Source organism: Meriones unguiculatus, chromosome X (genome assembly GCF_030254825.1).
Source record: "Meriones unguiculatus strain TT.TT164.6M chromosome X, Bangor_MerUng_6.1, whole genome shotgun sequence".
Classification (NCBI taxonomy): Eukaryota; Metazoa; Chordata; class Mammalia; order Rodentia; family Muridae; genus Meriones; species Meriones unguiculatus.
The window spans coordinates 17,753,049-17,779,947 of NC_083369.1; the positions used below are offsets into that span (position 1 = coordinate 17,753,049).

At 40.4% G+C, this 26,899-nt stretch overlaps 1 pseudogene; it reads left to right on the forward strand.

Moving 5' to 3' along the window:
* Positions 1 to 1,037: 1,037 nt before the first annotated feature.
* LOC110543630 (doublesex- and mab-3-related transcription factor C1-like) lies at positions 1,038 to 5,599 on the forward strand (annotated as a pseudogene).
* The last annotated feature ends 21,300 nt before the right edge of the window (positions 5,600 to 26,899 follow it).

Consider the following 26,899-nt stretch of genomic DNA (forward strand, 5'->3'; position numbering starts at 1 on the left):
CTTTCCCTTTTCTTCTATGTAAGTGGGAAAAATCCCACCGTCTTCGGACATCTTTTGTATCTCTGCCACTCAGAAGATATCACGCAGAAGATATCTGATATCTGGACTTTTGTGGCATAGCTCAACCCCCTGCGCTGGCTCTAAGTTAGGGAAGAGCAGAATTTGTGAGAATTTGTGAGATTCTGGATCTCTGCTTCTCGCTTGGGGGAAGAGCGAGGGGGAGGTGTTAGGGAACAGCAGCAGCTGTGCTCAGGTGTCATTGTTGGAGTATGAAGAACATGAAGAATTAGTGGGAAGCTGTGGAAGGAATCTATGGAAAATTTAAAAGAAAGTCAAGAGGGTATGCTGGCCAAGGAGAGAAAAATCAGTGTACCAAGAAGGTGTCTGTTATTTCTACCAAGGCCCAGTATTTCATAGCATTTCAACAACAATGAATCTGTTGGACTGAAGAATTCTGGGAGTGAAAGAAGGGTTGTGGGGACAGTAATAATTCAGCCATGTCTGATTTGCGAGAATACATTTTTTTTTTTTTGAGATAGAGTCTTACAGGTTCACCATTTTATAGTCCCTCCCCCCAAACAGTACAAAGGCTCTAATTTCTCCTTGCCTTGTTTAAGGTTTGTTAGCATTTTATAGAGAGTAGCTACTGTAGTGGAATGAATTGGCACCTCACTGTGGCTTTGGTTTCCCCACTGATTATTGCTTCTGAGCATCTTTTCACTTTGCCATTTGTATGCTTCAGAGAAATGTCCTTTGCTTACATTTCACATAGGCTTTGTACTGTTGAGCTGTATATTTTTTTTGAGATACTGTCTTTCTAGTTAACCCAGAGTGGCCTCAAACTTTTCATTCTTCTGCTTCAGCTTCTCAAGTATTGGAATCACCTCTGAGTTAGCAGAATAATATGATTTTTTATGTGAAGGAAGAGAGTGGTCAGTATAAAGGGGGAGCCAAGGTGATAATCAAGATTAAGGGTTAAGGGTGAAAACAACTTTAGTTAAGGGAAATATGGAATTCATGAGATTACTGATGAGAGCATGGGACATAAAATTCCATGCTTAAGTGAATCAATGTGGAAGACAGTTAATGATGCAGCAGAATGGACTATAGTGCTTTTTGCAGATTCAGGCCTGAGTCTTTCAGTACCTGAAAATGGGTTGTGGGGAGTGAAGGTAAGGAGGCAAACTCATTATCAGGTTGAGCATCTGAGAAGAGCTTCTTCTATGTGGGACTTCTTGGAAGGGTACTATGTGAGAAAGGCTAGGTGACAGTTTTAAAAACCATAGGAAAAGAAGGGAGCAAAAACTTGCTCCAGCAGAGAGCAGAAGAGAAAGAAAAATTCCAGTCACTGAAGATGTGATGTTCTAGGGACGGAGTAATAGGTAAGTATCCCAGGGATAGGGGATCCTATTCTGACCTCCACTTCTGACCCTAAAACCATGGCACACAGACAACCTGCTGTGCCCAGCTGCCATTCTGACTCCACAGTGGGCATTAGTTTGGAGCTCTCTGGGGAACTGAGTTAGGTTCTAGAAGGCCTCTAGAAGGTCACTCTGACAGCTTCTACAACCATTGCATCACTACTCAAATCAGAAAAAGAAAGCATTTCTACCTCTTTCAGGCCCGCAGATGTCACAGTGTCACTGCCTTCTTGTGAGTATCGTGTCTAACAGGGTAAGAGTCAGGCCTCTTATTCATTACTAACCGTGGACCTTGAATCCTTCACTTCAGGGAATAACATGGGTTTTTGCCTGCAGTGAGTGCCTCAAAGAAGGAGCAGGATACAAGTTTGAAGAGGCACCTGGATCAAGGACTGACAAAGAATATGGCTTTTGCCCCTAAATCCCACAAGCATGGCAAGAAGTTGGTTGTTGAAGAAGAAAACGACAGTGAGTGTCTTTGGTTGGGGAAGGAACCCAAGTTTAGGTAGAGGGAGCATGAGTAATTCTGTCAGCATCCCTGTCTTAAAATTGAAGTGTGACTGTTGGTTATCACTCATATGAGTGTTAGGAATTGGATGATTTGGAGAAATGTATAAGTCCTCTACATACATACATAGATGTATATATATATAATCCCCCCAAATATATATACATACTTATGTACATACATACATACATACATACATACATATATTTTTGTTTTTCAAGACAAGGTTTCTCTGTGCAGCTTTGGCTGTCCTGGACTCATTTTGTACATGATGCTGGCCTCGAACTCACAGAGATCGGCCTGCCTCTACCTCCCTGATTGCTAAGATCACAGAAGTGTGCCACTGCACCTAGCTTTACTCTTATTTTATGAAGGTAGATTTTGTTGTTGTTGTTGTTGTTGTTGTTTTATTTTGTTGTTTGTTTTCTGTTTTGACTTGTTCAAGGCAGGCTGTCTCTATTTAGCCTTAGCTGTCCTGGACTCCATTTGTAGACCAGGCTGCCCTTGAACTCATAGAGATCTGCCTGCCTCTGCTTCCACAAGTGCTGGGATTACAGGCGTGTGCCACCATGCCCAGTCACAAGTTTGTTGTTTTGAGACACTATCTTGCTAGTTAGCCCAAAGTCTTCTTATACCCGTGCTCTTCTCTTCCTGGTTTAGTCTCCCTAGTGGCCATTAACTAGAAAAACAAAATTATCCCAGAGCTGAGAAAGATACATAGTGTGACAAACCCTTCAGACCGGGCTGGAATATTTGGAATGATAGGGACAGTGAGGCTCATCTAAGCTGCACCTGGTGTTTTACAGATGGGAAGGAGGCCAGCACTATGCACAAGCATGAGGCCAGACCCCACAAAGCCACACAGGAGGTAAGGAGGTGCTTTGAAAAGCTACTTCCCAGACCCCTTGTACTGTGTCTTAATGACATGTGTTCCATCCCAAATCTACCATGACTTACCATGTGACCCCAGGATTAACTACACCTTCCTGGATTTTAGTATGAACTGAAAATTAAAGGTAAGCCTCACCGATTTCAGGGTCTTTAAGTTCTGACATTCTGGGTTGCTGTGATCATCTTACAACATGCTTCTCTCTCCTCTCTTCATAGTTGGTCTGGTACCAAGTTCCTACTGTTGTCTCTACTCTTGCAGGGACGTTCTCAAGCTGTTCTGATTAGCAGCCAGCCACGAGAACGTTCAATTCTGCCCTATACTCCAGTGACCTTGGAGCAGCAACCAATGATTTATTTTTCCTGGGAGCCTTGTGATCTCTCTGCCAGACCCCAAAGGTGAGTTGAATAAAGACTGAGAACCAGGTATGTCTAATATTATTCAATGTTCATCACTGTGGTTGGTGCCACAGGAGGTAGGTGATTATGAAAGAAGGAAGAGAAAACAGAATAAAAATAGTATGTGAAAAAAAATAGTAAGTGAAGAAGGAAGGGCTTCAGAAGAAGTGACGAGAGGACACTCTTGGGCTTGAGAATTCCTAATCTTGAGAATTTGGATAAGTGATTTCATCTTTCCAAGAATATGTTTTCTAGTAATCACTCAGAGAAAAGAGTCTACATTTATAGCATTGACAAAAGAGCTAGAAGAAGGCCTACCAAACACTAAGCCTTCAATATGCTTGGGCTTTCACTTCATATTACAATAGATGGACATGAGAGAATATCCTATGGGAACCTGGGGTCATGATGAGGAGGGCCATAGAGGCCTAGAGGAATGCTAAAGGCCAGCAAAGAAAACCTCCTAGAGAAGAGCCTGGATTGTCCTTCATAACCAGCAAGGACTGGGAAAACTGGAAGTAAAGCCAGTCCCTGAAGAAGGAGGGTGCTCACATCTTTCCAGCTGCTTTGCAGATTAGAGCATAGTCACTGTGGATTCTTCATCATCTTTTTGTATGCCTGAGAGGAAAGATCTGGTATAAATTAGTGCCTCAAGAAAAATATAGAAGTTTTTAAAGGAAACAGGCCAAGAAAGTGTCTAGGTCAAAAACACTAACATTTTTAAGTGATTCAGATTTCCTCAGCCTGATTTGCAAACCCCTGATCCTCCAAGCATTCTGGTAGGAAGTGTCCACCAGAGGGTTTAATCCCCTGGCCTCTCCTCTCATTGTTTCCAGATTCTCAAGTGTGATCCTGCAACCCTGTGCCATCCCTGGGCCTCTTCTACTGCAGCCACAGGTCCTGGCAAAGTAGTGGGTCCAGGTCCCTGGGAGGGAACAAGCTTAGTGGATGGGAGAAGCAGAAAGCCTCAGGGTGGGGGAGACTGGGGGAAACTGGGCACTTAAAGGGGCACCTGTGCTAGTGGAAGGAGGTGTGTTTTCCTATCTGCCATCCTTTAATGTCATTTTCCTTGCAGGTCGATAATGCTACCAAGCAGGATTCTGCTGCTGATGCCTTAGAGTGGCAGAGGAAGCTCGAGGCTGCTGAGGCTCTGTTGGCTCTGAAAAATTTTTCAGGCTCCACCTAATTCTGCCTTTCTGTAACATCATGGCAGCATGCCAGGTAGCTGTCTTCTTGAACATGAAACATGAGGTTGGGGAAGTTGGGAAACTGGAGGGGTTGTGGTAAACTGGTTGTACCTGGAAACAGAACGTCAAATTTGAACTGCCTTGGGTCAGACCTTTAAGTACCTCAGTCTGACTTAAGAGATGGTACTCTAGGGCTTCTCAGTGAATCTTCATCAACAAATGGCCAGTGCCTGAAGTAAAAACAAAACCAAACAAGACATAACAAAACTACCACCACCACCACAATGACAACAACAACAACAAAACAATAGGCTGAGGCTCCCAAGGTGGTCAGGTCTTATCTGAGTTCAGGACCATACCAAGTATAGATATAATGACTCCTAGTCCAGGGCAATGTCTCCAGTTCACTGTGGACTGAGGAAGCCTGGGAAGTCAGGAATAAAGGTCTGAAAGTAAAGGAGAGTGTGATGATTTTCATGATGACTTTCAGAACATCTTCTGTACAGATGTGGAGCATGGATGCCTTCCCAGTCTAAATTTAAGTCACCCTCACTGGCCTATCCAGTCCTGTACTCAGAAGAGAACTACATAGCTGGGGAGACTGGAAGGGAAGGCTGAGCCTTGATGGAAAAGAAAACTTAAACAAAACAGCAACAAATGTTCCTGAATAAACTGCATTGAAAAAAAAAAAAAAGAATAACCTGATGAAGTGCATTAGTGGGAAGCCACTTTGGGTGGTGGACATACTGGACCAAAGGGCAATGGATGAAGCTGGAGGCCTTCCTATCACAGAGGTCAGGAAGCGTGGGTGGTGTAGGCTGGGGCAGAAAATCTGGGGGAGCAGTGTAAGGAGGTGCAGAACTTCCCTTGGTGCAGCGAGGATCCTATGTAAGGAACCCAGGTTTGACTAAAAGGGATTGGTGGCTGTGAGTGAGAAATGATGACGATGCCAAGATCAGAGATAACAGGGTGTGTCTGTCCTTGGTTTCGGTGACAAATCTTAGATTGGGTAGAGCAGCAAAGTGTGAGGGTATTACTGGGTGGTGACATGTATATGATCTGGCTCTGGCCTTTGCTTTTCTGTTTTCAGTTCCTGCTGGAGACAGAGTCCCGCAGCCTCCTTGCCGCTTCCTGCTACCACAGCCTTCCAGCTCGGTCTCACTGGACACCCGGAGTGCATGTCCTTCTTGACTTAAGAGACCAGAGCAGGAGGCCTCGTTAGAGCACCGCCTGCTTGGTATCCTGTTTCATGTCTAAAGTTACTACTTGTTTTAAACTTAAAAAAAAATTTTTTTTGACATAAATTCTCACATAACCATCTTGGCCTTGGGCTCAGCATATAGCTGACCATGACTTTGAAACTCCTGATCCTCCTGCTTCCACCTCCCAAATGCTGGGATTTCAGGCATGTGCCACCATGCCTAGCTTTTTTTTTTTCAATTATGATTATTTTAAGTTTTCAGGAGTTTTATGAGCTTTCAGACCCTTTTTATGATATAAAGTACTTGACTGAGGTTTGATTTTGTACCTCTATCTGTTACTCCTTTGGAATAATTGCTTTTTATATTTTTATGCTTCTTAGAAAAACAGTATTGTATGATCTAATGTGATCAATCAATGGGATTTAGAGTCGGTTTGTATTCCAGTGTTCTCATTTGTCTTTTGATTGTACACTAACTGACACATTCCTATCTGCAACCATCCATGTGGAATCATGGAGATTTTTCACTCTGTGCCTAGGCATGCCTATATGTTAACAAATAAAAAGCACATGTTGTAGGTGTTGAAAAATATGAGTTGTTTGTTAAAACAGTGTAAGGTAAATATCAAGGAGGACTGTTTACCTTCACCAAGCCCGAAGTTAGCTAATCATTTATTTTTTAAATTCATGATTGAATGAAAAGCTAAAACCTTGATGCAGCAGACATAAGTCAGAAGGTTTACTTAAAAGTGCCCTTTATTTGCTACTGAAGGTAACTCAGAGTATAATTGAGAGGAAGATTTTTAAAATCTGAATATTCTGAGTCCTCTGCTGATGTTCCAAACACATGAACTACAGGTAGGCCTCATGAGGCAGACATGGACATATTTAGATTTGGAGGCAGACATGGACATATCTAGATTTTTATTGTACGTTTACTTCCTTCCTTTCTTCACTGTCTCATTAAAAAAAAAATCAAGGTCTCACTGTGTAGTGCAGGCTGGCCAAGAATTCACTGTGTACCTCAGGTTGGCCTCCAAAGATCTTGTGGTGATCTTTCTGCCTCAGCCTCTCAAGCATTACCATTATAGATATGATTCACCATGTCTGGCTCCCTGTTTCTATTTTTAATGACACATGTTTGATGGTGATGATATCCAATCACCATAATTTCTTTGTTTTGTGAGGCTCTGAAAAGTCAGGAGTCTTAATTTCTCCATCTGATGGCAGAGAAGCAAACTCATAAAATCACTGAGGTTTTGGAAAATTAAGCTGGGCTGAAGTCCATCTCATGCTTCATTCTTCCCATGATCTCAAAGTTCCTCATCTTCCACTGAAGATGAATATGTATCCATGTTCCTGAAGTAGTATGCCACACCTTGCTTCCACAGTTGGGTTTAGTAAAAGGGAAAATGTGTTTTGGTTTGTGGATGTGGCATAAGAAGAAGGAAGACAACAGAAATGACACAATTGACTTTTGAGAAACAGATCAATCTCCCTGTCCCTTTTCATTTTTGTGAGGCCTATTGCCTTTGTGTCAGGGGCTTTCAGACTTGACATTCTCCCATCTCCGTGTGTTATAATTAAAGAGTCTCTCTCTGGCACATTTTTGCTCTCTTTGGATATCTGTGTAAACATTCAGTGGCAAGCTTTTTGAAATGTCTCCCATGTCATGGACTGTCACAATTCAGTTTTAAAACCTCACCTGTTATAGCTTGACTCTCATATGTTATATGGCATCATTGGATAGGTCTGAACATGTCCATCATTTCAGAGCATCTCAAGTTGAACAAGAAATGTTAAGGTAAAGGAATCTATACTGTTATATAGGCCAAACACAGGCTTTCTAAGGGAAGAGAAGTTTAAGAAGGAATCCTCTATGTAGTTTCACTTGCTGACCCCACAATACCAAAATGTCAATGAACTCTCAAGCTCAAGAGATTGTTTTTTTTTAAATTCAGACTACATATAATAACTATAAGTTACTATATGAAAATGAGTAAGAGTGAGATATTAAGAAATAATTAGGGACTGATGAATTTTGGTTACACATATTTCTTTACAGTATAGTGGATGTGATTGTGCACTTATAAAGTTTTGATTATAGTAATTGCCTATATTTAGGAATGGCTCTCACAAGCCTGAAAGTTTAGCAATTAACTGTTGTGGTCCAGGAAGAGGTAGTCTCAGCAGTCCATTGCTTTCCACCTTTGTCTAAGAAGTCAAATCAAAACAGATCCAATTAACATTGTATTGTTAAAAAGGCATAGAACAGAATAAAGTTTTGGGAAAGTAGTATATTAATAACAAAAGGATTTTGGGGAAATGTTGATCATAAGGTACAGTTAAAATAATTTATGTTGAAATGCACATTAATATAAAGGGCCAACTGTTGCTATGTGATTAATTAAAACAAAAATAAACACCTTTATTTTAGACTGGGTTAGAACCACATACAATTGAAGGATAAGTAACACACTAACTCGCCAAACCTTCATGCCATTCTTGTGAGACAAGAGAGCATTGTTTTGGTGTCACAGTCTGGAAATGATGCTGATGTATTTTGTAGTTTTGGCAAATCTGCTAGCAATACCTGCCTGTTCTTCAACTGACAAAATCAGCTTCACATGATGTCTAAATAGAAGCAGTTTTACAAGTGTTTACCTATTGAAAGTGAAATGGAGGAGCACAAAACAGTAAAATGTGTGGGTTAAAAGTACATTGCACACAACCATTCATTGTTCACAGGAACACGTATAACACCACAGACACGAACTCTCCAAGACACTTTTCACAACTCTCACAAGCCTCAGAAAAGAATGATAATGTGAATAAAAAGGTGATCAACGAGTAAATAGAGGGAGGTCTCTTGCAGAGATTCAGAGTACACTGTAGCAAATCGAGGACTGGCTTCAATTCAATTCTCAAGCCATAAGATCCAACAGAACAGGCAACAGAAAAAAAAAATTTTTTGAATTGGACTTCTTCATCTAGAATTAGTAGAACATGTAATTCAAATCATATTTCCCAGTGAAATAACCTGTACATGAAGACACTGACATTTCCTTAATTGCCAGACAGATGGAGAGAACCACCCAGGGCAAAATCTTGCAGAGGAATGGAAAGTCAGATATCAGTCTCATATTAGGAATTTGATATTTGCCCAAGTTGGAAGCAGAAAGCTGAGTGTTTGATAGGGATTCTTGCACTCTCCTGAGGCCAGCAAAACGAAGGGTTTTATGCCTGCTGAGGGTGATGGCCTGTGCTCTACTGAGCAACAAGGATCAGGGAAAGACATGGCCCATTCCCTGGAGCAACACTGGGAATCTCAGTGGATCTTAAGAACCTCCTCTCTGATGTCACATTCAGGTCATTGTGGAGGGCTGCTGCTGTAAACCTTCAAGAAGTGGTAGCAATCAGATTCTCTGGGATGACTGAAAAACCCAGCAAAAACTTTAATAGCATTTACAAGTGAGCTTTATTTTCTTCAGGCACTACTTATTCAAGAACTTCTGCAGTTAACACTTTTGAAAACTCTAACATTAATTCTCACTGGAAATTAAAAAAAAAAAAAAACAAAACACAACTTGTAAACATTTTAACCTGCCCACATCTGAAACAATCTTGAAACAGTAAAGATATGTGGAGAGAAAACAGAGTTAATAACAGATACATTTTTATTACCCGTTTATACTTTTATCCTTTCGGCCAAAAGTATAAAAAGCTCATGATGAATAGATGATGCACATAGTTCTAACTATCTGCTAAATGGGTAAAAGGCAAGCCCATTAAGTCTCCAGCTCTATTCTGTAGTTTATTTCCTATCACTAAATTTGGCACACATGTCTAAGTGAATTACCTAACTACACAAAGGTAGAAATGGTAACCCAGAATTTACTCAGCTTCCCTTTTTTCCTACATTACTGTCATCTCTAGGCTTTTTGTAATTATGCAGTCACGGTGTGCAATCTTGATGTATCTCCTCTCTCCCTGGTCTCCCTTGTTGTTTCCAATCCTTTTTTGTCGGCACCTTCCACTGCATCAGAGGGATGGAATCCCATGGTTGATACTCATAGGGTCTGCACACACAGTAAGTGTGAGCCTTAGTCTTTGGTGAGGATGGAGTTGTTGGATCCCTTCTCTTATTCTTTTCTTCACTCACCATTTCAAGAATTCTGCAGGTGATTGTGTGGACGATCTCTGTGATACAGAGAACATCCAAGATGCTTGATATTAATGCCTGAAAATGAACTTCCACCAAAATCTGGAACACCTGCTGTCTCCAAATTATTTTCTTTCAGTGATGTAAGACTTTATAGTCTTTCCAACTCTACATCAAGAAGATGCTGCTTTGGTTTGAATGTGTGTGTGTGTGTGTGTGTGTGTGTGTGAGAGAGAGAGAGAGAGAGAGAGAGAGAGAGAGAGAGAGAAGAGAGGAAAAGAGTATATTTGCCTCTTTATATGTTGCATGCATGTATATGGGTATTCTTGTCTATGTATGTGTGCATGTGCATGTGTGTGTATGTATGTAAGCCAGAAAGCAACACTGAGTGTTTTATTCTATCACTCTCTACATTAAAAGTATTTTATTTTATGTGTATGAGTGTTTTTACTGCATGTGTATATATACCACATATGTGTCTAGTGCCATTAGAATTCAGAAGCAGGGGAAGTATCTGAATTTTTGCAAGCTACCATGTGTGTTGTAGTAAATAAAAAAATGAGTGTTGGGCTATATAAGATTTATTATTAGCCCTATGATTATCATAGCGGTATTATCTAACCTGCTATCACAAATAATAAGACACAGACACCTGTTAGATTTTACCATTGCCTTATTTACCTTGGGCCAGGAAGATATTTCTACCTATGCTGGCTGTCTCAGTAACCTCACCACTTACCTCCCAGCCCCCATCCAATGCCATCCTCCTTAACAATTATCATCTGAACTATCTTCCATCCATAATCTTATAAAAACTTGCTTTTATTCCTTATCTGGGTCTTTACACGCCATCCTTGGAGTCCTTTTTCCAGTCCCACATGGTTCCTTCTCCAGCTAACCCATCCTGGTATCCTCCTTCCTCCTCTCTTCCCGTCCATCTGTTTCCCATGATTCTCTCTTGAACCCAGGAGCCTGGGAACCTTAGCCACGCCTACCCTGTTCTGCCCTGTCCTGGTACAAGCTGTTTAATCAACCAATCGGGTATGTTTTAGACAGGTTTACAAAACAAGGATAGGTGAAACCAGATCTTGTGGGCCTGCGTTAGAACAATCCCCAACACATGTGGGTACTAGGAACAGAACCTGTGTCCTCTGCAAGAGCAGAGCCATCTCTCCAACTCATCTTTTTTTTTGAGACAGGCTCTCGCCAAACCTAAAGCTTTCCGTCTAGGCCAAGTTTGTTGACTAGTGAGGCCCCTGTCTTCACCTGCCTGTACCACCAGCCCTGGGGGGTACAGACATATGCCATGGTTTATTGGTTTCTATGTCTGTGATGGAAATCTGAACTCAGGTCTTCATGTTTGTGCAACAAACTGCTCTCCATCCTCTGAACCATCCCCACATGCCTAGGTTAGGGCATGTGCTACATAAATGTGCCATTCTTGTTTTTTGAAACATCTTGTTTTCAATATTTAAAATCAATATAATGGGCCAATGAACTGAGCAAACAGTTCTCAAAAGAAACATACGGTCAATAACTATCTTAAAAGTGTTTAGCATCCATAGCCATCAGAGAATGCAAATTAAAACTACTTTGTATTTCCTCCTTTTTTCTTTATTAATTACACTTTATTCACTTTGTATCCCCCCTATGGTTCTCTCCCTCCTCACTCCCCCCGTCCCAATCCCTCCCTTCCTCCTCCTTCTCCATGCATGCCCCTCCCCAAGTCCACTGACAGGGGAGGTTTTCTTTTCCTTCCTTCTGATCCTAGCCAATTAGGTCTCATCAGGAGTGGTTGCGTTGTCTTCTTCTGTGGCTTGGTAATGCTGCTCCCTACCTCAGGGGGAGGTAATTAAAGAGCAGGTCAATCATTTCATGTCAGAGACAGTCCCTGTTCCTATTACAATGGAACCCACTTGGACACTGAACTGCCATGGGCTACATCTGTGCGGGGGTCTTAGGTTATCTCCATGCATAGTCCTTGGTTGGAGTATCAGTCTCAGGAAAGACCCCTATGCTCAGATTTTTTGGTTCTGTTGCTCTTCTTGTGTAGTTCCTGTCCTCTCCAGATCTTATTGTTTCCCACTTCTTTCCTAAGATTCCCTGCAATCTGTCCAAAGGTTGCCCTTAAGTCTCAGCATCTGTATTGATAGTCTGCAGGGCAGAGCCTTTCAGAGATCCTCTGTGGCAGGCTCCTGACTTGTTTCCTCTTTTCTCCTTCTTCTGATATATTTCCTTTTGATCTCAGTGAGAATGGTTATCATGAAGAAAACAATTGACAACAAATTCTGGTGAGGTTGTGGGTAAGCAGAAACGCTTACTGTTAGTAGAAGTCTAAACAGGCATAGCCACTGTAAGAATCAGAGTGTAAGTTTCCCAAAGAGCTAAAGTTAGAAGTTTGTATACCACAGCTGTATCACCTCTGGCTATGTACTCTATCACCTCTCACTGAGATATTTGTGCATCTATGCTCGTTGTTCTAGTCCACAGCAGGGAGGAAGTGGAATCAGTGCGGCTGGCCATCAACAGAGGAAGGGATAATGAAAATATAGTATGTATATGAAACTGGATTTTATTCAGCCATAAATAAAAAGGAAATTTACAGGAAAACTGGTAGAAATGGAAAACATTATGCTTTGAGGAAATTCAGCTAAGAAATACAGTACCTCATGTTAATTTCATATGTAGATCCTGAAGCTGAACTTTGATATATGTATATTTTGGATCAAGTATAGGGAGAGCTCAGGAAACTAGAAAGGGGCCCATGAGGGGTGGGGAGAAGCTTCAGGGAAGTAGATAAAGAAGGTAATAGAACACATGTGTTATGAAAGTGGAAAAGGGAATAATGGTGCTAGATGTGTAAAAGTAGGGAGAGGGAAAAGGGGGTGGGAAAGAGAAACAGGAGTGTGGAAAGAATCAAAAAGAACTCAGTGTATATGAAAAGGACATAAAGAACCTTGTTCCTTTACATTCAGATTATAAAAATACAATTATTATCATTTTTCTGGTTGAACTAGTTTTTTGTTCCTTATGTTTTTTTCTATTTTGATGTGATTTTTTTAAAATTATTTTTTAATTTTTAATATTTTTATTAATTGTTATTAATTACAATTTATTCAATTTGTATCCTGTTGTGGTCCCTCTGTCTCCTCCTCTCATTCTCACCCTCCATTCCTCTTCTCCCCCTGTGCCCCTCCCCTAGTCCACTAATCGAAGAGGTCCTCCCCCCCTATGATCTGAGCCTAGGCTATCAGGTCTCATCAGGACTGGCTGCATTGTCTTCCTTGATGTAATTTTTTTTTTTAAAGAAAGGATTCTCATCAAATTATGATATGGCCTACATGGGCCTAAAATCTGTGATCTTCCTTATTGAACCTTGAGAATGGCTGAGATGACAGCCTGTGTTACCACCACAGGTTTGCTGTGATTTTCTTTTTTTTTCACATTTGTTTTTATTTTTATATGTGTGACTGTTGCCGTGTGTGTGTGTGTGTGTGTGTGTGTGTGTGCATGCACATGTGCACATGCAGCACATGCATGCTTGGTGCCTGAAAAGGCCAGAAGCGGAAGTCAAAACCCCTCGAATTGGAGTTGCTGATGATTGGGAGCTGCCATATGGGTACTGGGAACAAATCTGCGCCCTTTCCAAGAGCAGCAAGTGCTCTTAGTCTTCGAGCAATCTATGCAGTTCCTGCCGTGATCCTCTTCTGTGTTATTATGGAATGTCGTCTAGACACCTCTTCCTGTGCCACTGACCGTGGTGCGAAGAGTGTAGGCAGCAGAAGACTGGACGTTTCTTCTTTCTCAGCCTTGCTACTCATGTTTGAGATCAGGAGGGCTGAGGCTGGCTGTGGTAATTAGAGCGTCTTATATTTTAGTAAAGGTAAGCAAACAGTGTTGGTAGAGATGCCCAGGGATCTATGCTCTGGGATCTCCTCTGTGCCCATGGTCCTTGTCTATAAGTAATTTTCAAAACGGGTTTTTTTTTAACCACCCTTGAACATCCTGGTGATGAGCACAAAGTGAAACAAACTGGGTCATTTATGGTATGTAGGAAGGGAATGGGTGTAAGGGCAAATATAGCTACCAAGGACACCCTTTAATAGCTGACTTCTTTCAAGTAGTTTTTAGCCCTTTTTACTATCTCCCAAAAGACCACTGAAGTATTGCCTTAGTTTCTTTTCCCTGTTGCTGTGCTACAATACCCTGATCAAAGAAACTCAATGAAGAAAAGATTTATTTCAGCTCCGAGCTCAAAGATACAGTCCATCATGGAAGGGAAGTCAAAGCAGCAGAAGCTTCAGACAGTTGGCCACACCATATCCATAGTTAGGAAGCAGAGAGAAATGGCTGTTTCTGATGTTTTTCTCCATGTATATATTCCAGGCTGCTATCCTGAGAAAGGTCGTACCAACAGTTAGCAGAACATTTAATTTTTCTTAACACAATCATGATAATCCCTCACAGGCATGCCCAGAAGCCATTTCTTAGTTAATTCTAGATTCTGTCAAATTGAGAACACTAAACATCACAGGTATGAATCTATAAACACAGTAATTCATTCATGAACTCAGAGACCTCACAAGTCATTCACCTGCCAAAGGTTCTACCTCTGAACCCAGCTGCCTTGAGGGCCAAGGCTTTAATACATGAGATTTTTGCAGACATTTGAAAGGTCCAGTCTATAACATTTCTTTATTACACTTTTGATTTACTATATTAATATTTGTCTTACAGGGGCAATTAATAGTTTAACTTAAAACAATTTAGCTCAGGTTAATAAAAATTTAACTTCAATATTGTACATAAATTAAACTTTTTAAAGCCTTAGAGCAGTGATTCTCAATCTTCCTAATGCTGTAAATCTTTAATACAGTTCCTCATGTTGTGGTGACACTCCAATCATAAAATCATTTTTTTGTTACTTCATTGCTACTGTTAGGAATTATAATATAAATATCTGAAATGTGACCCCCTAAGGAGTCATGGCCCACAGGTTGAGAATCGCTGATCTAGTTGCCCAAGACTGATAGAATACATATGTATTAAAAAGAGAGTTAAGACAATGGAACCACTCCTGATGAGATCTGATTGGCTAGGGTCAGATAGAAGGGGAGGAGGACCTCCCCTATCAGTGGACTAGGGGAGGGGCATGGGAGAAGAAGAGGGAGGGACGGTGGGATTGGATTGGCAGGGGGCAAGGGAGGAGGACACAGCCGGGATACAAACTGAATAAATTGTAAAAAATGATAATAATTTAAAAAGAAAAAAAATTAAAAAAGAGATTTATTGGGTTGGTTTACACAGGTCCATCTGGGGTAGTTCAACAATGCTGTCTATATACCAGAGAGGCTGAGAACTGCCTCTTGTTCAGTCCATGAGGCTAAGTACCTCACTGGTACATGATGCTGAAGGCCTGGAGGATACCTGGAGAGTCACTGATTGGTTATCATTCCACTTTGTAAGGCTGAAGAAACTGTGTTCTGATGTCAGTGAAGGATGATAACATTAGTGGCCATGGCAACAATGTCTGCACTAGAAACTAGTAAAAGGATTCAAAGATAGGGGAGAATGGACTTTCCAAGAACACAAAGGCAAGCAGACAAAAAGCGAAAGCTTTTTCCTTCCTTATATCTGGATTTCCTTATATCTGGGCAGCTGGCAGAGGGGGCTGCCCACATTCAAGATGGGTTTTTCCATATAAAATATCCTAATCAAGAAAATCCTTTAGAGACTTATCTTATGGATGATTATTGATCTTGTTAGGTTGATAATACTGAGCACCACACACACTTACAAGCACCATACCCCCCCCCCCCATAGACACACATAACTTCAAACCACAGTGCATTTCTGTATTCCCATAGCCTTTTGTCAGTGCCAGAATGGCTACCTTGGTGCTCTAATTAATCATTTTATGGAGATTTAAATTACTGCCTATTGTCTGTTTTATATTGTGTGTATGTGTGGATTTCTTGCATATAAGTCTAAAGAAAGCAGAAGAAGCTGCCAGATCCCCTGGAAATGGAGTTTGAGATATTTGCTAGATGCCATGTGAGTGCTGAGAATTGAACCTGTATCCTATAGAAGAGCAGTTAGTGTGCCTAACTGCTGAAGCATCTCTCCAGCCCCTCTATTGTCTTTTGAGAATTCCTTCTGGTTTCTTGTAGGAAGGTCCTGCCCTTGATAATTCCCCTCACTCTTCCTTTATTAAGCAATATCTTTAACTCAACATACGTTTTAAACTCAAAATCAAGTGTGATATATGCTACTCCATTACTTTGCCAATCCCTAAAATAATCTTTTCAACATATTATTAGGTGTGACACCTCAGGAGTGCTAGAGGTGTGTTGCACATTATACTCTGCTCTTTCATGAACTAGGATGCCTTTGAGATGTTCCTCTGGGCAGAGCTGTGTGCTCCTGTGTTCCGGATGACTGTCACATTTGGGAACTTGCACACAGTGCAAAGTTAGATCTCAGAATAATTAATCTCCAAGAACTGTAAAGAAGGTACAGAACCAGATGTGGAGTGAGAGAAATGCTAGCTCTTGGACAGAAGAAAACCAAATATCCATGTTGTACCCAAATGGTGTTAAATTGAATGTAGGGGCATTTTACAATGTACCATCTTTCACTTTTTCGGTAATGTGGTTAAAATTAGATGTAGCTCATGCAAGACAAGCACTCTAATACAGAGCAAGACCCACACACTTTTTCATTTCATTGTGACACATAATATGGCCAAATTGATCATGAAAACCATAAACTCACTATGTATCCCATGTATGCCTTGAATTTGTCATTTCTTACCTAGTCTCCTGAGTACATGGGCTTATAGACCTTTACCATTAGGTCAGCTTATGTGTACTTTTGTTCATTGTTTTCAAACTGTTTCTTATTTGTTGTTATAAGCAATTATTTTCTTTCACCCAGTCTTTTAGTGTGCTCAAAAAAAAATTTACTCGTGTGGCTATGAGGACAGTACTTTCAGAGGCTAAATTTTAATTCAATCAAAGGAAAGACTGTCTATGCACAGCCCTGACTATTTTTACTTGGCTCATTTTACATTCATGCTCTGAAATTCCTTTTTAATATATTGACTTGACTGGAGGACATGCAAAAATTTCTAACTGATTATCTGTGACTAAATTGATGCTTAATTATAGCATTATAAAAGAGTAATCAAATAACTGCTATTAAATTCCACAAAAAGCAAATTCCTTTACAACATTATCTAAACAATGCTTTTAAAAACAAAAATAAAATCAGCAAGGTAAAGTAAAAAATATAATGTAATGGGAGCAGTAGAAAAAATTAAATATGGACTGTCTGGAAACCTAGAATGAACTTGCACTCAAGCAATTTTCTTGGTGAGATTGTGTTATCGTGTTCATCTGAGAATACAACACAGTCCTTAGAAGGTCTATGCCAAAGTAATTGAAGGGAAAGGTTTGAAACTCTCAAATAGCAAGGTAAAACTCCATCTCCTACAAGAAGCAGGAGAGATGAAGCAATGTGAGTATATTGTCCCAAGATATTTGATTACACTGTGAACCCCAAGATTGTTTACTGGAAAAACCTGTTCTTAGTTGTGGAGTAGCTCAGCCCCTAATCCATTTAACCCTGTAAACAGGGTTAAACGAAGTCAATCACAGGTCAAGAGGTGGACCAAGCAACCTGTTGACAGGGAGTGAACATAGGAAAAATCCATAGAGTGAGAGTTCTCCCTTTTGATTAGTTTCTTTAGGTGTACAGATTTTAGTGGGTTTATCATATATTATATGTCTATATGAGTGAGTATATACCCTATGTGTCTTTTTGCTTCTGGGATAGCTCACTCAGGATGATCTTTTCCAGTTCCCACCATTTACCTGCAAAGTTCATGATATCCTTGTTTTTTTATTGCTGAGTAATATTCCATTGTGCAGATGTACCACAATTTCTGTATCCATTCTTCAGTTGAGGGACATCTGGGCTGTTTCCAAATATTGGCTATTACAAATAAAGCTGCTACAAACATGGTTGAGCAAATTTCCTTATTGTGTACTTGAGCATCTTTTGGATATATGCCTAGGAGTGGTATGGCTGGATCTTGACGAAGCGCTATTCTTAGTTGTCTGAGGAAGCGCCAGATTGCTTTCCAGAGTGGTTGTACAAGTTTACATTCCCACCAGCAGTGGAAGAGGGTTCCCCTTTCTCCACAACCTCTCCAGCATGTGTTGTCACTTGAGATTTTCATCTTGGCCATTCTGATGGGTGTAAGGTGAAATCTCTGGGTAGTTTTGATCTGCATTTCCTTAATGGCTAATGACGTTGAGCATTTCTTTAAGTGTTTCTCTGCCATTCGATATTCCTCTACAGAGAATTCTCTGTTTAGCTCTGTTCCCCATTTCTTAATTGGATTACTTGGTTTGCTGCTTTTCAGCTTCTTTAGTTCTTTATATATACTGGATATGAGTCCTCTGTCAGATAAAGGGTTGGTGAAGATTCTTTCCAATCTGTAGGCAGTTGTTTTGTTTTGATGACAGTGTCCTTTGCTTTGCAGAAGCTTTTCAGTTTCATGAGGTCCCATTTATTGATTGTTGCTCTGAGAGCCTGCGCTGTTGGTGTTCTGTTCAGAAAGTTGTCCCCTGTACCAATGAGTTCTAGGGTCTTCCCTACTTTTTCTTCTAACCGATTTAATGTGTCTGGTTTTATATTAAGGTCTTTGATCCACTTGGACTTTAGTTTTGTGCAGGGTGATGAGTATGGATCTATTTGCATTTTTCTACATGTAGACATCCAGTTAGACCAGCACAATTTGTTGAAGATGCTATCTTTTTCCCATTGTATGGTTTTGGCACCTTTGTCAAAGATCAGGTATCCATAAGTGTGTGGGTTTATTTCTGAATCTTCTGTTCGAGTCCATTGATCCACCATTCTGTTTCTATGCCAGTACCATGCAGTTTTTATTACTATTGCTCTATAGTACAGCTTAAGATCAGGGATGGAGATACCTCCAGAAGATCTTTAAATGTAGAGGACTGTTTTAGCAATTCTGGGTTTCTTGTTATTCCATATAAAGTTGATAATTTTTCTTTCCAGGTCTGTAAAGAATTGTGTTGATAATTTGATGGGATTTGCATTGAATCTGTAGATTGCTTTTGGTAAGATGGCCATTTTTACTCTGTTAATCCTGCCAAGCCATGAGCATGGGAGATCTTTCCATCTTCTGATATCTTCTTCTAATTCTTTCTTCAGAGACTTGAAATTTTTTTCATACAAGTCTTTGACTTGCTTGGTTAAGGTTATACCAAGGTACTTTATGTCATTTGTGGCTATTGTGAATAGTATTGTTTCCCTAATTTCTAGCTCAGCCCTTTTTTCTTTTGTATACAGGAAGGCTACTGATTTTTTTGAGTTAATTTTGTATCCAACCACTTTGCTGAAGTTGTTCATTAGCTGTAGGAGTTCCCTGGTAGAGTTTTTGGGGTCATTCACGTATACTATCATATCATCTGCAAATAGTGATAATTTGACTTCTTCCTTTCCAATTTGTACCCCCTTGATCTCCTTCAACTGTCTTATTGCTCTAGCAAGGACTTCCAGAACTATGTTGAAGAGATATGGAGAGAGTGGGCAGCCTTGTCTTGTCCCTGATTTCAGTGGGATTGCTTTAAGTTTCTCTCCGTTCAGTTTGATGTTGGCTATAGGTTTGTTGTATATTGCCTTTACTATGTTTAGAGATGTGCCTTATATCCCTGATATCTCCAAGACTTTAAACATGAATGGATGTTGGATTTTGTCAAATGCTTTTTCAGCATCTAAGGAGATGATTATGTGGTTTTTTTTCTTTAAGTTTGTTAATATGGTGGATCACGTTGATGGATTTCTATATATTGAACCACTCCTGCATACCTGGGATGAAGCCTACTTGGTGATAGTGGATGATACCTTTGATGTGTTTTTTTTTTATTCGATTTGCAAATATTTTGTTGAGTATTTTTGCATCAATGTTCATAAGGGAGATTGGCCTGAAGTTCTCTTTCTTTGGTCTTTATGTGGTTTAGGTCCCAAGGTGACTGTGGCTTCATAGAATGAGTTTAGTAATGCTCCTTCTGTTTCTATTTTGTGGAATAGTTTGAAGAGAACTGGTGTTATCTGTTCTTTGAAGGTCTGGTAGAATTCTGCACTGAAACCATCTGTTCCTGGGCTTTTTGGTTTTTTTTTTTTTTTTGGATGGGAGACTTGATGACTGCTTCTGTTTCCTTAGGGGGATATAGGACTATTTAGTTGATTTACCTGGTCTTGATTCAGCTTTGGCAAGTGGAATCGATCAAGAAAATTGTCCATTTCATTTAGATTTTCAAATTTTGTGTCATATAGACTTTTGAAGTAAGTCCTAATGATTTCTTCAGTTGTTTGTTTGAACAATCTTCTTTTTCTTTTAGTGATTTAAGTATTTCCTCTCTAAAGGCCACAAACTTTGGCTGCAACTTCTTGTATTTCTTTACGGATGGCCATAACCTGTTTGACTTTATCTTCCTCTAGTTCTTTATGCATTTTATTGTTTCCTCTATTATCCTCTTCATAAGCATAGATGTTAGGTCATCTTCTTGAATTTCAATCATGCTGGGGTGTCCAGGGCTGCTTGCCCCTGGATAACTGCATTCTGAAGATGCCATATTGCTCTGTCTTTTGTTGGTTGAGCTTTTATGCTGGCCTGTACCCATTGGGCTATCTTAGGTATTGGGTGTTAGTTTCTGCTGGTCTCTGGAATCCTGTGGTGGAGAGAATCCCCTTGGCGGAAGGTGTTTTTTTTCTGAAGGAAGCCTCCTCAGATTTTTGGGTATGGTCCCTGAATAGCCAGTGTTTTTTGGGAATTGCCACAGCTCACCTCAGGTGTATAGACCTGAGTGGTAACTGTGGTCCTTGTTAGTGGAGAGGGCTCTCCTCTCACCCAGAGAAGTCCTGGAAACAGCTGCTCTGCTTTTGGGTTTTTTGCTGTAAATTTAGTGAGCTGCTGCTGTAACCTGGGTGCCCTTGGTTTGGTCAGTTTAATTAGGGATAACTGGTTGCCCTTTGGAGCAGTTCTGGGGTTTGATCTCGGGGATCCCAGGCTTCTGTAGGTCTGAAGTTGGGGCTCTGTGCCCCAGTACCCAAGCAGTAGTCAGTGGCAGGTGAGCTCTGCTCTGTGGCTGCCTGGAGCCACACTTGTATACCACCTGAGAGAAGGCTGGGAGATAAAGAGAACAAGGCGACACAGAGAAGGACACCACGTCGTTGATCAAGGTGCTGATTTATTGAAGGGAGTGCCAGCTATATAAAAGCAGGAGAAAACAAGGAACTTTCTTTATTGTAACATCCATATGCGTCAACTGGCAGCTTCTCCGAAGATTCACTCAAGGTTTCACGGAACCAGCTATCTGGCTCCCAGGATAGCTCAAGGTTGCACGGAACCAGCTATCTGGTTCCCAGGATAGAGCGGAGCCTGCTTAATCTTGTTCCCAGGAACAGTCCGGAGCTTGTCTATCTTGTTCCCAAGAACAGAGCTCCCTAATGCAAAGCTTGCCAAGGTCAGTCTTGCAGAGGCTGACTGACTGCTAAAGTCAGAAGGCAAAATTTGTTTACCAGAGAGCACTACTAAAGCTCAGCACCACATACACACTCCATTTTGGCTAATTCGAATCCACTCTGGTTGCCACACTGCTCTCATGCGTGCAGCTGGAGGCTAGAGTCAGAAGCCGGCGGATAGCCGGAAACTTTTCCAGAGCTAGGTGTCCTGAGGTAGGGCCAGATGTTTCCCCTACCGTGGGGTTTTCTCCCAACAGGAAGGCCCAGTCTGTGGAGTTTGGGTTGACGTGTAGAAGGCCCAGGCGCATGTTGGCTTCCAGCTGGTGACTGGGCAGGTGTCTGAGACCTTTTCCCAGGAACTTTCCCATGTGTGCTGGGGGGGGGGGGTCGGCTGAGTGCTCTAAGATGTCTCCCTCCCTGTGGGGTTTTCTCCTGACAAGGACTCCCAGTCTTTGGTTCCCTGGGGCGCACAGTTCTGTCTGTGACGGAGAGTTGGTGCACAGCAGGTCTCTGGGCTGCTGGAGAGCACCCACCAGTCTGTGGTACATTTTCCATGGTATCCTAAGTCAGTCCCCTTTTGCTTCCTTCCCTGTGGGGTTCCGCCCCCCCCCCCGCAACAGGAACTCCCAGTCTTTGATGCCCTGGGGTGCACAGTTCTATCTGTGATGGAGAGTTGGGCGCACAGTAAGTCTCTGTGCTGGGGATCTCTTCCGGGTTCTGGCTGGGTGACCTGAGCGTGGACTGGACTGATTCCCACTCCACTGAGTTTCCACTCACCTGGGAAACACGATCGCTGTTGTTTTAGGGCCCAGAGTTCAGTCTCTTGGTTGCTGTACCGAAAATGTTGTCCTGCTCCTCAGACACAGTGTCCTCATGGCGCCGCCATCTTGTCACTCCAGAAATTTGCTTTTAATTAAAGGAATTAAGCATATACATCTATCTAACCATAAATAAAAGTATTTTTCTGTAAAAAAAAAAATCAAAAATGTCAGATGTTTTAATTGTGGTAAGCCAGGTAATTTGAAAAGGGATTGCAGGCAAGACATTTCTACAAACAATGTTTCTTCTAGAGATAATCCAAAAAGAAGGCCCCTTCTGGGGTATGCAGAGGGTATGCAAAGGCTGGCATTAGACTAAGGAATACAGATTAACAAAGGATATGCAGGGTAACCCTCTGCCACCAGAAAACGCCCAAGGGTGTTTCCTCCAGGCCTGCAATATCAAATTTGATTTAATTATTCTCTGTCAGCATCAGAGAAATTCATCCACAGAACAATTAAAAGATTTAATGCTTGTTGTTAAAAATAACACTGCTTTGGATGCAATTAAACATAGAACAGCTTCAGTAGATAAAACCCAAATTTATGGAGAGACCATAAAACAAGAATTTTAGCAAACTGCTATAAATGATCAGAGATCAAAGCTAAAAATACAAATAAGTGACACTAAAATTGAAAGTTTAGTAGACATGGGAGCAGATGTAACAATAATTTCACTCAAATCTTGGCATCCAGATTGGCCTCTTCAGGAGGTAAATATTCAGCTTCTAGGGATTGGAACTTTATTTCAGGTAAAACAAAGTGCAAGATGGGCCTTGTGTATAGGGCCAGAGGGACAAACAGGAAAATTAAAGCCACTTGCGGCTAATAGCTATGAATTTATAGAAATATGATTTGTTACAGCAATGGAAAATACAGATTAACATTCCTCCAAACTCAGAAACAAAAAATAAAGAATGATTCTGAGTTACCTCACTCAAAATGATCTTTTCTAGGTCCCACCATTTGCCTGCAAATTTCATCATTTCCTTGTTTTTAATTGCTGAGTAGTATTCCATTGTGTAAATATACCACAATTTCTGTATCCGTTCCTCTGTTGAGGGACATGTTGGTTGTTTCCAGATTCTGGCTATTACAAATAGAACTGCTATGAACATGATTGAGCAAATATCCTTGTTGTTTTGTTGAGCATATTTGTCCTTATTGAAAGGTGGGCCATTTTTTGGATATATGGGTAGGAGTGGTATAGCTGGATCTTTTTTTTTTCCTTTAGTATAAATACTTTTATTTTAAGTATACAGTCATATTTTCAACTATTTCTGAACTGACCACAGCTGGGATTTCATCTTTTTGTAGTTTTTTTTTTCTTTTTCTTTCTTTCTTTCTTTCTTTTTTTTTTTGGTGGTAGAGGGGGTGTTTTGAGATATAGTTTCTTCGTGTAGCCCTGGCTGTCCTGGACTCGCTTTGTAGACCAGGCTGGAGTCGAACTCACAGAGATTGACCTGCTTCTGCCTCCCTGAGTGTTGGGATTATGGGTGTGTTCTACTATGCCTGGCTCTTTTTAGTAATTCTTAAAATACATTGCAGATCACATTGGATATAATAATGGAAATTTGTTTACAACTTCAGTTCCTAAAACTTCTCCTTGTTCTGTCCATAATTCCCTTTCCCTCATCTGTGTAACCTTTAAATTGGCAAAGAAACAGTAAGAACTTCTCAAAGACCTACATGGCTCTCTATTATATCCTTGCTTGAATCTCTTGTCATATTTTTTTTTAATTTGGTGAGCATTTTATTTTATTTTATTTTATTTTCAATGCAGTTTATTCAGGAACCTTGAACTAGCTGGATCTTGAGATGGCACTATTCCTAATTTTCTGAGAAAGTGCCAGATTGATTTCCAAAGTGGTTGTACAAGTTTACATTCCCACCAGCAGTGGAGGAGGGTTTCCCCTTTCTCCACAGCCTCTCAGGCATGTGTTGTCACTTGAGGTTTTGATCTTAGCCATTTTGATGGGTGTAAGGTGAAATCTTAGGGTCTTTTTTATTTGCATCTCTGAAATGACTAAGGATGTTGAACATTTCTTTAAGTGCTTCTCTGCCATTTGATATTCCTCTATTGAGAATTCTCTGTTTAGCTCTGTACCCCAATTTTCTAAGTGTATTACTTGGTCAGAAAGACACACATGGTATATACTCACTCATAAGTGGATATTGGCCATATAATATAGGATAAACATACTAAAATCTATATTCCTAAAGAAGGTAAACAACAAGGAAGAACCTAGGGAAGATACTCAATCCTCATTCAGAAGAACAAATGCAATAGACATCGGAAGCAGAAGAAGAAAGGGAACAGGACAGGAGGCACCACAGATGTTCTCTGAAAGACTCTACTGATTGAGGTATAGAAGCACAGAGGCTGAGCCTCATAGCCAAACTTTGGGCAGAGTGCAGGGAATCCTATGGAAGAAGGGGGAGATAGAAAGACATGGAAGGGACAGGAGCTCCAGAAGGAGAACAACAGAGCCAAAGAAACTGAGCCCAGGGGCCTGCAGAGACTTAACCCCAACCAAGGACAATGCATAGAGAAGACCTAAAAACCAGGCTCAGATGTAGCCCATAGACTCAGTGTCCAAGTGGGGTCTCTAGTAAGGGAAGCAGGGACATTTTCTGGCATGAACTCAGTGACAGGCTTTCTGATCACCTCCCCCTGGGGTGTACAGCCTTGCCAGGCCAGTCTTGATGAGACCTGATAGGCTAGGGTCATATAGAAGTGGAAGAGGACCCCCCCTTTCAGTGGACTAGGGGAGGGACAAAAGGGGGAGAAGAGGGAAGGAGGTTGGAATTGGGAGGAGACAAGGGTAGGGGCCACAGCCAGGATAGACATTGAATAAATGATAATATATATTAAAAATATTCTGAGAAAAATATTAAATGGTATTATCAAGAACAGTCACAGACCATCCAGGTTGTCCATAAGCAAGGCACAAACAGCTGTTGGTTGTTCAAAGAATACCAAAAATACCTACTTGAAAAATGGCTAACTGACAAGCCTGTATGGGTGGATCAATGACCTTTGATAATAGAAAAATTTCAGGTACCAGAATAGCTGATACAGGGGCAGCTAAATGCTCACCACATTAAGGAATCTACCAGCCCATGGAATTTCCCTGTTTGTTATTTTAAAAAGTCACGAAAATGGAGGATGTTAACAGATTTAAGAGCCTTAAATAAGATAGTTCAGCTAAAGGGCTCTTATGACTGAAATCCTTCATTACCTAAGCCGTGGCTTTTCATAGTCATTTATTTAAAAGATTGCCTTTTCACAATTCCTTTGCATGAGCATGATAGGGAAAGTTTTCCTTTCTCAGTATCTACTTAGAAAAATAATTGTCCAATAAAGATATCATTGGAAAGTCTTACCACAAGGAATGTTAAACAGCCCTACCTTATGCCCATATTTTGTACAACAGCTGTTAGAAATAATCTGTAAGCAGTTTCTTCAATCTAAAACGTACCATTATATGAATAATATCTTATTGGCTGATTCAGATACAGATAGATACCTTAGAAAAACATGCTTGATGAAGTAAAGAGAATTTTGCCTTGCAGGGGATTACAAATTGCTCCTGAAAGAATACAAAGAGGAGAGTCTCTCAATTATCTAAGATATAAGACAGGTTTACAAAAAATGTGACGACAGATAGTACAAATCAGAAAAGATCAATTAAAAACTCTTAATGATTTTCAAAAATTCCTGGGAGATATTAACTGCCTATGGCCCACGATTGGATTAATTACTCAAGAGCTAAGTAATTTATTTCAAACCTTACAAGATGATAAAGACTTAAATGGTCCAAGAAATTTATCAGCTTAGAGAAAATTGGTTCTGCTGCAAAAGACGGTACAGGATGCACATGTGGATGACTTGGATCCAGAGCTGGATTATATTTTGGTTATTTCGCCTTCTACTCATTCTCCCACGCAAATTCTTACTCAGACAGAAGATAATATCTTAGAATGAATATTCTTAGCCCATAAACAGTAAAAAATGAAAGACCAATGTAGAAAATGTTTCCAAATTGATTCTGAGAGGAAAAAGGAGACTTTGTCAATTAGCAGGAATAGACCCAGCAGAAATTGTGGTAGCTTTTACTAATGCTGAGATTGCCTTGTTATGGGCAGAAAATGAATATTGGCAAAGAGCTTGCAGTAATTTTCTGGGAGAGATTAACAACAAATATCCCAAAAGCAAGAGAATTTGATTTATAAAAAGAACTAATTGGATTCTCCCTCATATAGTAAAAAGGGACAGCAATTTCTGGAGTCCTTACGTTTTATACTGATGCAAATAAATCAGGACAGGCAGGTTATAAATGAGAAAGAAATAAGTAAAGTAACTCATGATTCAGTTCAAAACTCAGAGCTGTATGCCGTTTTATGGTATTATTAGATTACTTTCTGAATCTCTTAATATGGTAACTGACTCACAAGATGCACAAAGGGTTGTTTTAAATATTGAAACAACTGAACTAATTCTGGGTGGTTTAGAATTAACTTTGTTTTTTATACAACAACAACAACAAGTAATACAGTGAAATCATCCATTGCATATAACACATATCAGACCCCATAGGGGTCTACCAGGCTTTCTAGCACAAGGTAATGATGAAATTGAACAGCTGTTAATAAGAAATGTGCTAGAAGCCTCGGAATTTAGTAAGAAACACCATGTTAACAGCAAAGGTTTGAAGAATTTTTTTTTCTATCATTTGCCAACATGCCAAGAAAATTA